The sequence below is a fragment of the Symphalangus syndactylus genome, chromosome 13, assembly GCF_028878055.3.
Source record: "Symphalangus syndactylus isolate Jambi chromosome 13, NHGRI_mSymSyn1-v2.1_pri, whole genome shotgun sequence".
In the NCBI taxonomy this organism is placed as follows: Eukaryota; Metazoa; Chordata; class Mammalia; order Primates; family Hylobatidae; genus Symphalangus; species Symphalangus syndactylus.
This window is the reverse complement of record NC_072435.2, coordinates 115,729,320-115,741,796: the sequence shown is the minus strand read 5'-3', so window position 1 is coordinate 115,741,796 and position 12,477 is coordinate 115,729,320. Positions and strand designations below refer to the sequence as shown.

General features: G+C 42.6%; 1 protein-coding gene across 3 annotated transcripts in view; it reads right to left on the bottom strand.

Annotated features, from left to right (window-relative positions):
- BICDL1 (BICD family like cargo adaptor 1) overlaps positions 1–12,477 on the bottom strand; it is a 113,392-nt gene that overhangs the window by 37,969 nt on the left and 62,946 nt on the right. The gene's annotated exons all lie outside the window — the stretch shown is intronic.

Genomic DNA, 12,477 nt, shown 5'->3' with positions numbered 1-12,477 from the left:
GTGGAGAACCTTTGCGTCTAGCTCAGGGATTGTAAACGCACCAATCAACGCCCTGTCAAAACAGACCACTCGGCTCTACCAATCAGCAGGATGTGGGTGGAGCCAGATAAGAGAATAAAAGCAGGCTGCCCGAGCCAGCAATGGCAACCCGCTCCAGTCCCCTTCCACACTGTGGAAGCTTTGTTCTTTTGCTCTTTGCAATAAATCTTGCTACTGCTCACTCTTTGGGTCCACATTGCTTTTATGAGCTGTAACACTCACCGCGAAGGTCTGCAGCTTCACTCCTGAGCCAGCGAGACCACGAACCCACCAGAAGGAAGAAACTCCGAACACATCTGAACATCAGAAGGAACAAACTCCAGACGCGCCACCTTAAGAGCTGTAACACTCACCGCGAGGGTCCGCAGCTTCATTCTTGAAGTCAGTGAGACCAAGAACCCACCAATTCCGGCCACACTTGTCCATGAAATTTCTCTATAATAATTGGGAACCTGTCATCCATGATAATGTCCTCTAAATATACAACCACAGCATCAAATTCTGCATTAGAGGTGAAGGAGGACAGCCTGCAGCTCTCTTCCTCTAAGGCATCCATTGCTGTTAACCGTTCCCACCTGCGCGAGTAAGAGGACCACTGGGCTATCCAACCCAGGGCTTGGCGCAGGGCCCAGCCTCCCCTCTGCTCTGTAGAGCCCTAACCTGCATCAAGGGCAGGCGGTCAGCCGGGAGGAGGCATTGCTGCCCAGGCCACAGACTGCTCATTCACTGCCCAGCAGGATCAGTGCTTATGCTCAGGCTCCCCAGCTGCAGCCACTCTCCTGCCAGGTCTCCACATCCATCTATGACACTCTGCCCAAATCTTTCTTTCACTCTTTCATTTTTTTTTTTTTTTGAGACGGAGTCTCGCTCGCTCTGTCACCCAGGCTGGAGTGCAGTAGCGCGATCTCGGCTAACTGCAACCTCCACCTCCCAGGTTCAAGCAATTTTCCTGCCTCAGTCTCCTGAGTAGCTGGGATTACAGGCGCACTACCACGCTCAGCTAATTTTTGTATTTTTAGTAGAGACGGGGTTTCACCATGTTGGTCAGGCTGGTCTTGAACTTCTGACCTCATGATCTGCCCACCTTGGCCTCCCAAAGTGCTAGGATTACAGGCATGAGCCACTGCACCCGGCCTCAATTCATTCTTATAGCAGAAAATGGCAGACACAAGTCTTACAGTTTACTTATCAAAATGATGAGTTTTGGCTACCATGCCTAACTAAGCAGCCAGTAATTAGTTGTGGCAAAAAACATTTGAAATCATAGGTGAATATAAAATAGATGGCAAGACTTTAGTTAAAGCATTTTTCTTTCCATTTTAAACTCAGGTTTTTTTCTATGATAAAAGTTACAAATGTTCAGAGTAAAAAAAAAAAAAAAATGAAAATTGAAGAATTAAAATGAAAGCTAAAATCTCTACTTACTCCCAGTATTAGTGCCACCCACCACAGGTAATCACTATTAGATCTTTCTTGGGAGTCCTTCAAGAAATTTTCTATTCATATATATCTATGTAGATCTACCTTATTCTTGTTAATGGTTATCTAGTATTTATATCATAACTAGTCCCTACTGATGAGCATTTCGAGTGTTCCAATTTTTTTTGCTATTATAAACATTGCTCCAAAAAATATCTTTGTTCACCCATCTTTGTGCTTGTGGGTAATTTTCCATAAGTGGAATCACTGGGTAAAAGAATGTGCACATTCACTCTGAACAAGGTATTGCAAAACAGTCCTCTAAAAAGGTTACATCAATTTATATCCCTATCAACAGTACAAATACACCTGATGCCTGTTTCTCAATACTCTGCCACCATTGGGTATTATGAAATGTTTTAATCTTTTTTTTTTTTTTTTCGAGACGGAGTCTCGCTCTGTCACCCAGGCTGGAATGCAGTGGCGCAATCTCGGCTCACTGCAAGGTCCGCCTCCTGGGTTCACGCCATTCTCCTGCCTCAGCCTCCTGAGTAGCTGGGACTACAGGCGCCCACCACTATGCCCGGCTAAATTTTTGTATTTTTAGTAGAGGAGGAGTTTCACTGTATTAGCCAGGATGGTCTCCATCTCCTGACTTCGTGATCCGCCCGCCTCGGCCTCCCAAAGTGCTGGGATTACACGCTTGAGCTACCGCGCCTGGCCTTAATCTTTAGATACTTATTTTTTGTTTGTTTGTAGATACTTATTTCTAATATCTTCAAAACTTAAGTCTCTTTTACTTTCACTGAATACAGATTGCATGACGAAACAAAAAACATTTGAAAAATCTCTAGTTCTGTTACAGAATGCTAAAAATTTTAACGCACACTCCCAACTATCTGAAATAAACTCTTTTTATAATTTGTTTGGGCTACTATTATTTAATGAATCCTTAAGTTGGCAAAACAAAGTAACAGTGTGTTCCTTTCCCTGTTGGTCAGAGTACCATCTAGGACAGATTACTTCCTCCCCACTGAACAAAGCTGTTCCATCATTACTTTGCTTATGGACATGATTAATAACATACGAACATTTCCCCAAACTAAAACCTTTAGATTAAGCTTGTTTAAACTTGCCAAAGCAGAACTGTTCACTACACACTTTCTTGTTAAATGGAGGGAAGGAAATTGCATTAGTTACACATGAGTATCATCCATTTTACTTATTTGTTGAAAGAAAACAAATGAACTAATAAACTTAGAAATTATCATAGGAAAGATCTACTATTTTAATATTCTGCCTGAATAATTGAGTTTTACCTTAAGAGATAAAATTCTTAAACTTTCTTTTGCCAGGGCATGATGGATAATAGGCACCTTTTGGGGTGGCAGTGACAGTGACAATGAGGATGATGACATTTATTTTAAAATTTAAATGAAACTGTCACTGAAAGGAGATATATGATCAGGACAGATGTATAAATTCATTCACATAGAGAAAGTTATTTAGTAATATTTTGTTGTTCTACTTTGTTTTAAAAGGTTGAGGTTTCCTGTTGAAAACTGACATTACAAACCGTCTCCCAAAAGAAGTTTAGAAGTTAGAGATAAATGTTAACATAGTCTAACACTTACACATAAGTAGTATGGATAACATTGGGGTAAAAATATTTTCACGTTAGATCTGGCAAGACTAGCATAAATATACAAGGAAACTCTAATATTGCATATAACACATCATAAAAAATTGAAGAAGAGAGGCTTTACGTTATTATATAATGCAATCTTATTGGATTCATGGGCAATTATGATGAATTTCTTTAAAAGCTTGTTTTTCCATTTCAGAAAAAAATGTAAACCTTGAGAATCTTAGATGATAGAGCATGGAGTAACAGAAATGTGGAATCTGTAAAAACTGAATGGTCATAAGAAAGTCACTCAAACCTAACTGGTTTGACTCACGACATTTTTGGAAGAATAACATGAATTAATACATTTGTGTGAAAATGTCTGCAACTGTGAAGGTATGGTGTTTGAAGTATTAATAAAACTAAGATAATTATTAAAATGTATTTTATATCTTCAAAAAATGTGTTATGAGATTTTTAGATGTAGCTTTCCTTTAAGAATATGTACAGGAATAATAATATCAATATTTTACAGTCACTTAATCTCTTCCAAGAGTTACACATCATGCCCAAGTGATAAGTATTATGTAACTTTATTCTCTCAATCCTGTGATATAGGTAATACTATAGCGATGATAATTATAGTTACTATAATCATATCATCACAATCACATTTTACACAAGATAAAAAAAAAATTTAAATGTAACAAAATCCCACTGCAGAATATGGGTATTTTAAAAATGCTGCTAGCATTTTATTTTTTCCCCAATCTTTCTACATATATGTGTGTGTACAATGATTTACAATCCTACTGTTATAATTTTTTACTTAGCATTATATCAATAGCATTTCTACATTATTATTATTATTTGAGATGAAGTCTTGCTCTGCTGCCAAGACTGGAGTGCGGTCGTGCGATCTCGACTCACTACAACCTCCGCCTCCCGGGTTCAAATGATTCTCCTGCCTCAGCCTTCCGAGTAGCTGGGACCACAGGTGTGTGCCACCATGCCCAGCTAATTTTTTTTTGCATTTTTAGTAGAGATGGAGTTTCGTCATGTTGACCAGGCTGGTCTCAAACTCCTTATCTTAAGTGATCTGCCCGCCTCAGCCTCCCAAAGTGTTGAGACTAGGCGTGAGCCACCACGCCCGGCCTATTATTATTAATCTTCATTTTATAGGACTGTAATATTCCATCAAGTATTTCCTTTACCATTCCTTTATTATTAGGCACGTGGGATTTCCCCATATTTTGCAATTATAATGCATTGATGAAGACATGTCACTGGCATAGTGGTAGAAAAACTTACCTGAGTAGAAGTAGACTGGACAAGCTTACTGTATCAGCAAGGTAGAGTAATACTCTTCAGAAAAGAAAACCTGGCCAGGTGGCTCGTGCCTGTAATCCCAGCACCAATTTGGGAGGCTGAGGCAGGCGGATCACTTGAGATCAGGAGTTCCAGACCACCCTGGCCAACATGGTGAAACTCTATCTCTACTAAAAATGCACTAAAATTAGCCAGGGGTGGTGGTGCCCACCTGCGGTCCCAGCTACTCGGCAGGCTGAGGCAGGAGAATCACTTGAACCTGGGAGGTGGAGGTTGCAGTGAGCTGAGATCACACAACTGCACTCCAGCCTGGGCGACAGAGGGAGACTCTGTCTCAAAAAAAAAAAAAAAAAAAAAAAAGTTACGATTTTTTTGGGATTATAGGTGCCCACCACCACGCCTGGCTAATTTTTTTTGTATTTTTAGTAGAGACAGGGTTTCACCATGTTGGTCAGGCTGGTTTCAAACTCCTGACCTCAGGTGATCTGCCCACCTTGGCCCCCCAAAGTGCTGGGATTACAGGGGTGAGCCACCACGCCTGGCCTTATAATTTTTTTATATACACAAATGAGGAGTCTGATAAACATACATGTGTTTATGAGCATACATATACTTATTCCCTAGCTCTGTCCTCTGAGAGGACCTACATACAATGACACTCTAGTAGCAATACACACATAGTGCTCAAATCTTGCTTTCCAAATACCATTCTCTAATAAATGAATGAAGGCTCCTTGGAGAAAAGGCTAGTTTCAGGGTTGGGGCAGGAAAAATACAGGATGAGCCTGGAATATCTCATGGTACTGGAAAGTTAGAAAGTGCTCAAAAAATGATGGTGGCACATGAAAAAATGATGGTTGACACAGGAGTCAATCTGAAGGAGCTCCTAATGGCTAAGGCAAGGACCATTTAATCAATAAACAAATAATGACAGTAATGGATTATAACACATAGGATAAATATTCATGAGTCTACACTGATAAACAATTCAATCAACAAACAGGGGGAAAAGGGCTCTTCTCCCTTACAGAATAAATGTAGAAGAAATGATGAAAATAGAAGGCGCAGTAGCTCATGCTCTAATCCCAGCACTTTGGGAGGCCGAGGCAGGTGGATCACCTGAGGTCAGGAGTTCGAGACCAGCCTGACCAATATGGAGAAACCCTGTCTCCACTAAAAATACAAGATTAGCCAGGCGTGGTGGCGCATGCCTCTGATCCCAGCTACTCGGGAGGCTGAGGCAGGAGAATCGCTTCACTTGAACCCAGGAGGCAGAGGTTGTGGTGAGCCGAGATTGCGCCATTGCACTCTAGCCTGGGCAACAAGAGCAAAACTCCATCTCAAATAAAAGAAATGAAAATCAGGCTGGCTGCCGTAGCTCACGCCTGTAATCCCAACACTTTGGGAGGCCAAGGTAGGTGGATCATTTGAGGTCAGGAGTTTGAGACCAGCCTGGCCAACATGGTGAAATCCTACCTCTACTAAAAATACAAAAATTAGCCAGGTGTGGTAGCAGGTGCCTGTAGTCTGTAGTGCCCAGCTACTCAGGAGGCTGAGGCAGGAGAATTGCTTGAACCTAGGAGGCAGAGTTTGCACTGAGCCGAGATTGTGCCCTGCACTCCAGCCTGGGTGACAGAGTGAGACTCTGTCTCAAAAAGAAGAAAAAAGAAAATCATCATTAGGCAAGCATCACAGTAACTGCTGCAGGCAAGACTAGAGAATGAATGCTAAAATTTGTGGCAAAAGTTTCATGAGAAACAGGATATTTTCATATCCTCAAAGTATCTCTTCATAAGATTTACTGATTTATTAATTACAAAGGGAAAAATCATTTATAGTGGGGAGCCTGGCAAACACTACCTTAAGCAAGCAGTCAACATCACATGTCCTCCATATGACATACTGAAAAGGGCCCAACTGTACTTTTGTGCTATTCTCGGCAAGACTGAATAACCTCAATCTAATTATGACAAAACATTAGACAAACCCAAATGAGTGACTTTGTACTAAATAATTGATCAATAGTCTTCAAAAGTATCAAGTTCAAGAGAAACAAAGACTATTCAGAATGAACTGTCATCAATTAAAATGAAAGAAAGAGAGAAAGAGAGAAAGAGAGAAAGGAAGGAAGGTGAAAGAAAAAGTGAGAAAGAGAGAGAGAGAAGGGGAGGGGAGGGGATAGAAAAACAAGGCATGCCTGTAATCCCAGCACTTTGGGAGGCCAAAGTGGGCAGATCACAAGGTTAGGAGTTCAAGACCAGCCTGGCCAACATAGTGAAATCTCGTCTCTACTAAAAACACACAAAAAATTAGCTGGGTGTGGTGGCAGGCAACTGTAGTCCCAGCTACTTGGGAGGCTGAGGCAGGAGAATCACATGAACCCGGGAGGTAGAGGTTGCAGTGAGCCGAGATCGTGCCACTGCACTCCAGCCTGGGCAACACAGTGAGACTGTGTCTCAAAACAACAACAACAACAACAACAACAAAGACTGAGAAACTGGCAGAGATTGGAGAAGAGAAAAGAAACATGACAACTAAGTGCAACATGGAAGCCTGAATTGGATTCTGGAGCAGAAAAAGAATATTTTTGGGAAAACTGACAAAATTCCATTAGATATGTAGATTAGTTAATAGTAGTGTCCAATTTTTTTTTTTTTTGAGACAGAGTCTCGCTGTCACCCAGGCTGGAGTGCAGTGGCGTGATCTCAGCTCACTGCAGGCTCCGCCCTCCAGGGTTCACGTCATTCTCCTGCCTCAGCCTCCCGAGTAGCTGGGACTACAGGCGCCTGCCACCTCGCCTGGCTAATTTTTTGTATTTTTAGTAGAGACAGGGTTTCACTGTGTTAGCCAGGATGGTCTCGATCTCCTGACCTCGTGATCCACCCGCCTCGGCCTCCCAAAGTGCTGGGATTACAGGCGTGAGCCACCGTGCCCGGCCAGTAGTGTCCAATATTAATTTCCTGGTTTTGATAACTGCACTATGATTACAAAAGATGTTAACATTAGGGGGAGCTAGATGAAGAGTATTTGAGAATCTATATTGCTTTTGTAGCTTATTTTATTTTATTTTATTTTTTATTAATTTTTTTTTGCACACAAAACAATAAACATTTTCTAAAAGTACATACAAATAAAAAGATGCATATCAAACATATTAGGAAGGTTGCACATGGGAAGACGGGGAATAGAAACGGGGAGTGGGAATTAAAGAAAATAAATGAGAGAGGAACTTTGTATGCATCAATGATAATAACTCAATCCTCTATTTGACAAAGAAGAAGGAGAAGGAAGAGGAAGAAAAAGAAAGTGGGATAAAGGATCAGAAAGGGAGGAAAACAGAAAAAATTAGAGTATGACTCCAGGGTAGACCTGTTTTGTTGTCGCTGGGTTGGTTGGTTGGTTTGTCTGTTGTATTTTTTATATGTTTCGCCATGTTGGCCAGGCTGGTCTCGACCTCCTAGCCCTAAGTGATCAACCCGCCTCGGCCTCCCAGAGTGCTGGGACTACAGGCGTGAGCCACCACGTCCAGCCCCCACATTGCTTCTGGCCTCCGTGGTAGACCTCCCAGACGGGTCGGCCGGGCAGAGACGCTCCTCACTTCCTAGACGGGGTGGTGGCCGGGCAGAGGGGCTCCTCACTTCCCAGAAGGGGAGACTGGGCAGAGGTGCTCCTCACATCCCAGACAATGGGCGGCTGGGCAGAGGTGCTCCTCACTTCTTCCCAGACGGGGCGGCGGGGCAGAGGCGCTCCTCACTTCCCAGACAATAGGTGGCCAGGCAGAGGCGTTCCTCACTTCCCAGACGGGGCGGCCGGGCAGAGGTGCTCCTCTCACTTCCCAGACGGGGCGGCCGGGCAGAGACGCTCCTCTCACTTCCCAGACGGGGCGGCCGGGCAGAGGCGCTCCTCACTTCCCAGACGGGGCGGCCGGGCAGAGGCGCTCCTCACTTCTTCCCAAACGGGGCAGCCAGAGAGAGGCGCTCCTCACTTCCCAGACGATGGGCGGCCAGGCAGAGGTGTAGCTTCTTTTTTAAGTCTAACTTTTTAAAATCCTAGACTAGTTGTGCCCCCAAGACACTTAACAGAAGAAAACGCAAATCCTCTTTGGAGGATGGTACCTTCAATCCAAAGATCAAATAATCTCCATAAATAGTTTTCTAATAAAAACAATATTATAGTAAAAAAATTAAAAACAAACATGTATCCGTGGAAACAAGGACTCATTAGGAAGTACTGGTAGAAACAGATTCATAAAAACTTCACATCCTGATATTATCAGATATAGATTATAAGACAATGCTACTATGTTTAGAGAAATAAAACATTAAAAATATCTCCAGGGGGCTAGGCTCAGTGGCTCACGCCTGTAATCCCAGCACTTTGGGAGGCTGAGGCAGGCAGATCACGAAGTCAGGATTTTGAGACCAGCCTGGCCAACATGGTGAAATCCCATCTCTACTAAAAATACAAAAATTAGCCAGGTGTGGTGGTGCATGCCTGTAATCCCAACTACTTGGGAGGCTGGGGCAGGAGAATTGCTTGAACCCGGGTGGTGAAGGTTGCAGTGAGCCGAGATCGCGCCATTGCACTCCAGCTCTGGGCGACAGAGCAAGACTCTGTCTCGGGGGAAAAGAAAAAAAATCTCCAGGGAAGAGGAAAATGTAAAGTACAACCTTCTCAGATTTAGAAAAGATCCAAGATATCTAGAAATACAAAATAATAACTTAAAATTAAACACCCAGGCCAGGTGCAGTGGCTCATGCCTGTAATCCCAGCACTTTGGGAGGCCAAGGTGGGAAGATCACTTGAGGCCAGGAGTTCAAGACTAGCCTAGGCAACATTGAAAAACTGTCTCTAATAAAAATTAGCTGTGCGTGGTAGCACACAACTGTTAATCCCAGCTACTTGGGAGGCTGAGGCATGAGAATTGCTTGAACCTGGGAGGCAGAGGTTGCAGTGAGCCAAGATCATGCTACTGCATTCCAGCCTGGGCAACAGAGTAAGACTCTGTCTCAAGCAAAAACAAAAACAAAAAATGTCACAAAACCCAATGGGTAGTATCAAAATTAAAGACTTCTAAGCATTAGAAGACATCATTAAGAAAATAGATCTAGGCCAGCTGTGGTGGCTCATGCCTGTAATCTCAGCACTTTGGGAGGCTGAGGCAGGTGGATCACGAGTTCAGGAGATCGAGACCATCCTGGCTAACACGGTGAAACCCTGTCTCTACTAAAAACACAAAAAAATTAGCCGGGCGTGGTGACGGGCACCTGTAGTCCCAACTACTTGGGAGGCTGAGGCAGGAGAATGGTGTGAACCCGGGAGGTGGAGCTTGCAGTGAGCCGAGATCACGCCACTGCACTCCAGCCTGGGCGACAGAGCAAGACTCCATCTCAAAAAAAAAAAAAAATAGAATAGATCTATAAAGCTCAGACTGGGAGAAAATGTTCATAACACATATATCTGACTTGTATTCAGAATATATAAAAACCTCTAACTCAATAAAAAGACACGTAATTTTTTTTTTTTTTTTTCTTTCCAGTCTTTTTTCTTTTTTTTTTTTATTATACTTTAGGGTTTTAGGGTACATGTGCACAATGTGCAGGTTTGTTACATATGTATCCATGTGCCATGTTGATTTCCTGCACCCATTAATTCGTCATTTAGCATTAGGTGTATCTCCTAATGCTGTCCCTCCCCCCTCCCCCCACCCCACAACAGTCCCCGGAGCGTGATGTTCCCCTTCCTGTGTCCGTGAGTTCTCATTGTTCAATTCCCACCTATGAGTGAGAACATACGGTGTTTGGTTTTTTGTCCTTGCGATAGTTTACTGAGAATGATGGTTTCCAGTTTCATCCATGTCCCTACAAAGGACACGAACTCATCATTTTTTATGGCTGCATAGTATTCCATGGTGTATATGTGCCACATTTTCTTAATCCAGTCTATCGTTGTTGGACATTTGGGTTGGTTCCAACTCTTTGCTATTGTGAATAGTGCCGCAATAAACATACGTGTGCATGTGTCTTTATAGCAGCATGATTTATAGTCCTTTGGGTATATACCCAGTAATGGGATGGCTGGGTCAAATGGTATTTCTAGTTCTAGATCCCTGAGGAATCGCCACACTGACTTCCACAATGGTTGAACTAGTTTACAGTCCCACCAACAGTGTAAAAGTGTTCCTATTTCTCCACATCCTCTCCAGCACCTGTTGTTTCCTGATTTTTTAATGATGGCCATTCTAACTGGTGTGAGATGGTATCTCACTGTGGTTTTGATTTGCATTTCTCTGATGGCCAGTGATGAGGAGCATTTCTTCATGTGTTTTTTGGCTGCATAAATGTCTTCTTTTGAGAAGTGTCTGTTCATGTCCTCTGCCCACTTTTTGATGGGGTTGTTTAAAGACACGTAATTTTTTAAATGAGCAAAACATTTGAACAGATACTTCAAAGACAAAAATAAATGAATGGCCAATAGGCACATGAAGAAGTGCTCCACATCATTAGTGACCAGGGAAATGTAAATTAAAACCACAATGAGATACCACTACATACTCATAAGAAGGCTACAATTAAAAGGAACAACAACACAAAATACTGGGAATGTCAACAACTGGAATTCCCACACACTGTTGGTGGGAGTGTAAAATGGCATAACCTACTTTGGCGGAATAAAAAGCTTTCCAGTTTCTTCTTAACCTAATGGACAGAGTTTAAGAACACATGTGACGGCCGGGCGCGGTGGCTCACGCTTGTAATCCCAGTACTTTGGGAGGCCGAGGCGGGCGGATCACGAGGTCAGGAGATCGAGACCACTGTGAAACCCCGTCTCTACTAAAAATACAAAAAAAATTAGCCGGGCGTGGTGGCGGGCGCCTGTAGTCCCAGCTACTCGGAGAGGCTGAGGCAGGAGAATGGCGTGAACCCAGGAGGCAGAGCTTGCAGTGAGCCGAGATCGCGCCACTGCACTCCAGCCTGGGCGACAGAGCGAGACTCCGTCTCAAAAAAAAAAAAAAAAAAAAAAAAAGAACACATGTGACAACTGAAGAGAAAATTACCAAATTGGAAGACTAGTCAGAAGGAATTATCTACACTACAATACAGAGATAAAGATGGAAAATAGAAGCGCTATGTTAGTATAGTCCCCGTAAGTTTAAACTGCAGTTCCAGAAAGGACAGAGTGAATAGGACTGAGGCAATACTTGATGAGATAATGGCTGATAATCTCCTAACAATGAAAGACACCAATTCACAAACTCAAGATGCCCAATGAAACCAAAGCAGAAGAAACAAAAAGAAATCCACACCTAGATATATCATAAAGAAACTGCAGAATGCCAAAGACTAAGTAAGATAATCTTAAAAAGAAGATAAAAGATGACCTTTCCAGAGAAAACACTTGGTTCCCCTAACGACCACGAATAGGGCCCATGTTAGCAGATCTCTTTAAAATAAAGACACATATAAAAATGTAATATGAAAAGACATTTTCTTGCTGAAATCTTTTAGTAGTTCCCTATTACAAACAGGCACAAAAAGCCTTCCAAGGCCAGTCCCCTGCCAACCTTCTATCTCCTGTAACTCTGTCCCCTTTATCCTTGTTCTTTCCCTAGGCATGCTTCTTCCCTATTTTTCACAGGACTAACTCTGTCCTTCTAGACTTAGCTATAGCATCATCTCTTCCCAGAAGCTTTCTGTGCTCCTTGGCATTCCAGAGGGACCCTCCTTTGCGTTCTTCTCATAGCACCCCAGGCACAAACTCTAGCAGAGGACATATTACATTTTATGAGTTATCTTCTTATGAGTCCTTCACCTCATTTGAAGCTTTTTAAGGACAGTGACAGCGTCTAATTCATTTTTGCATTCCCAGTAGCTAGTCCAGTGCCTGGCCAAGAAATGCCTGAACTGAACTGAATGAAGCATCTTTCAAGGCTGAAACAAACTGTCCTTGAGAAATAAAAGTTTAAATATACAGTAGGTAACTACAGAATGAAAATAAGAAAAAAATCTCCAAGAAACTAGAGTAGACACACGACCCCAAATTTAAAATAAATGTCAATAAAA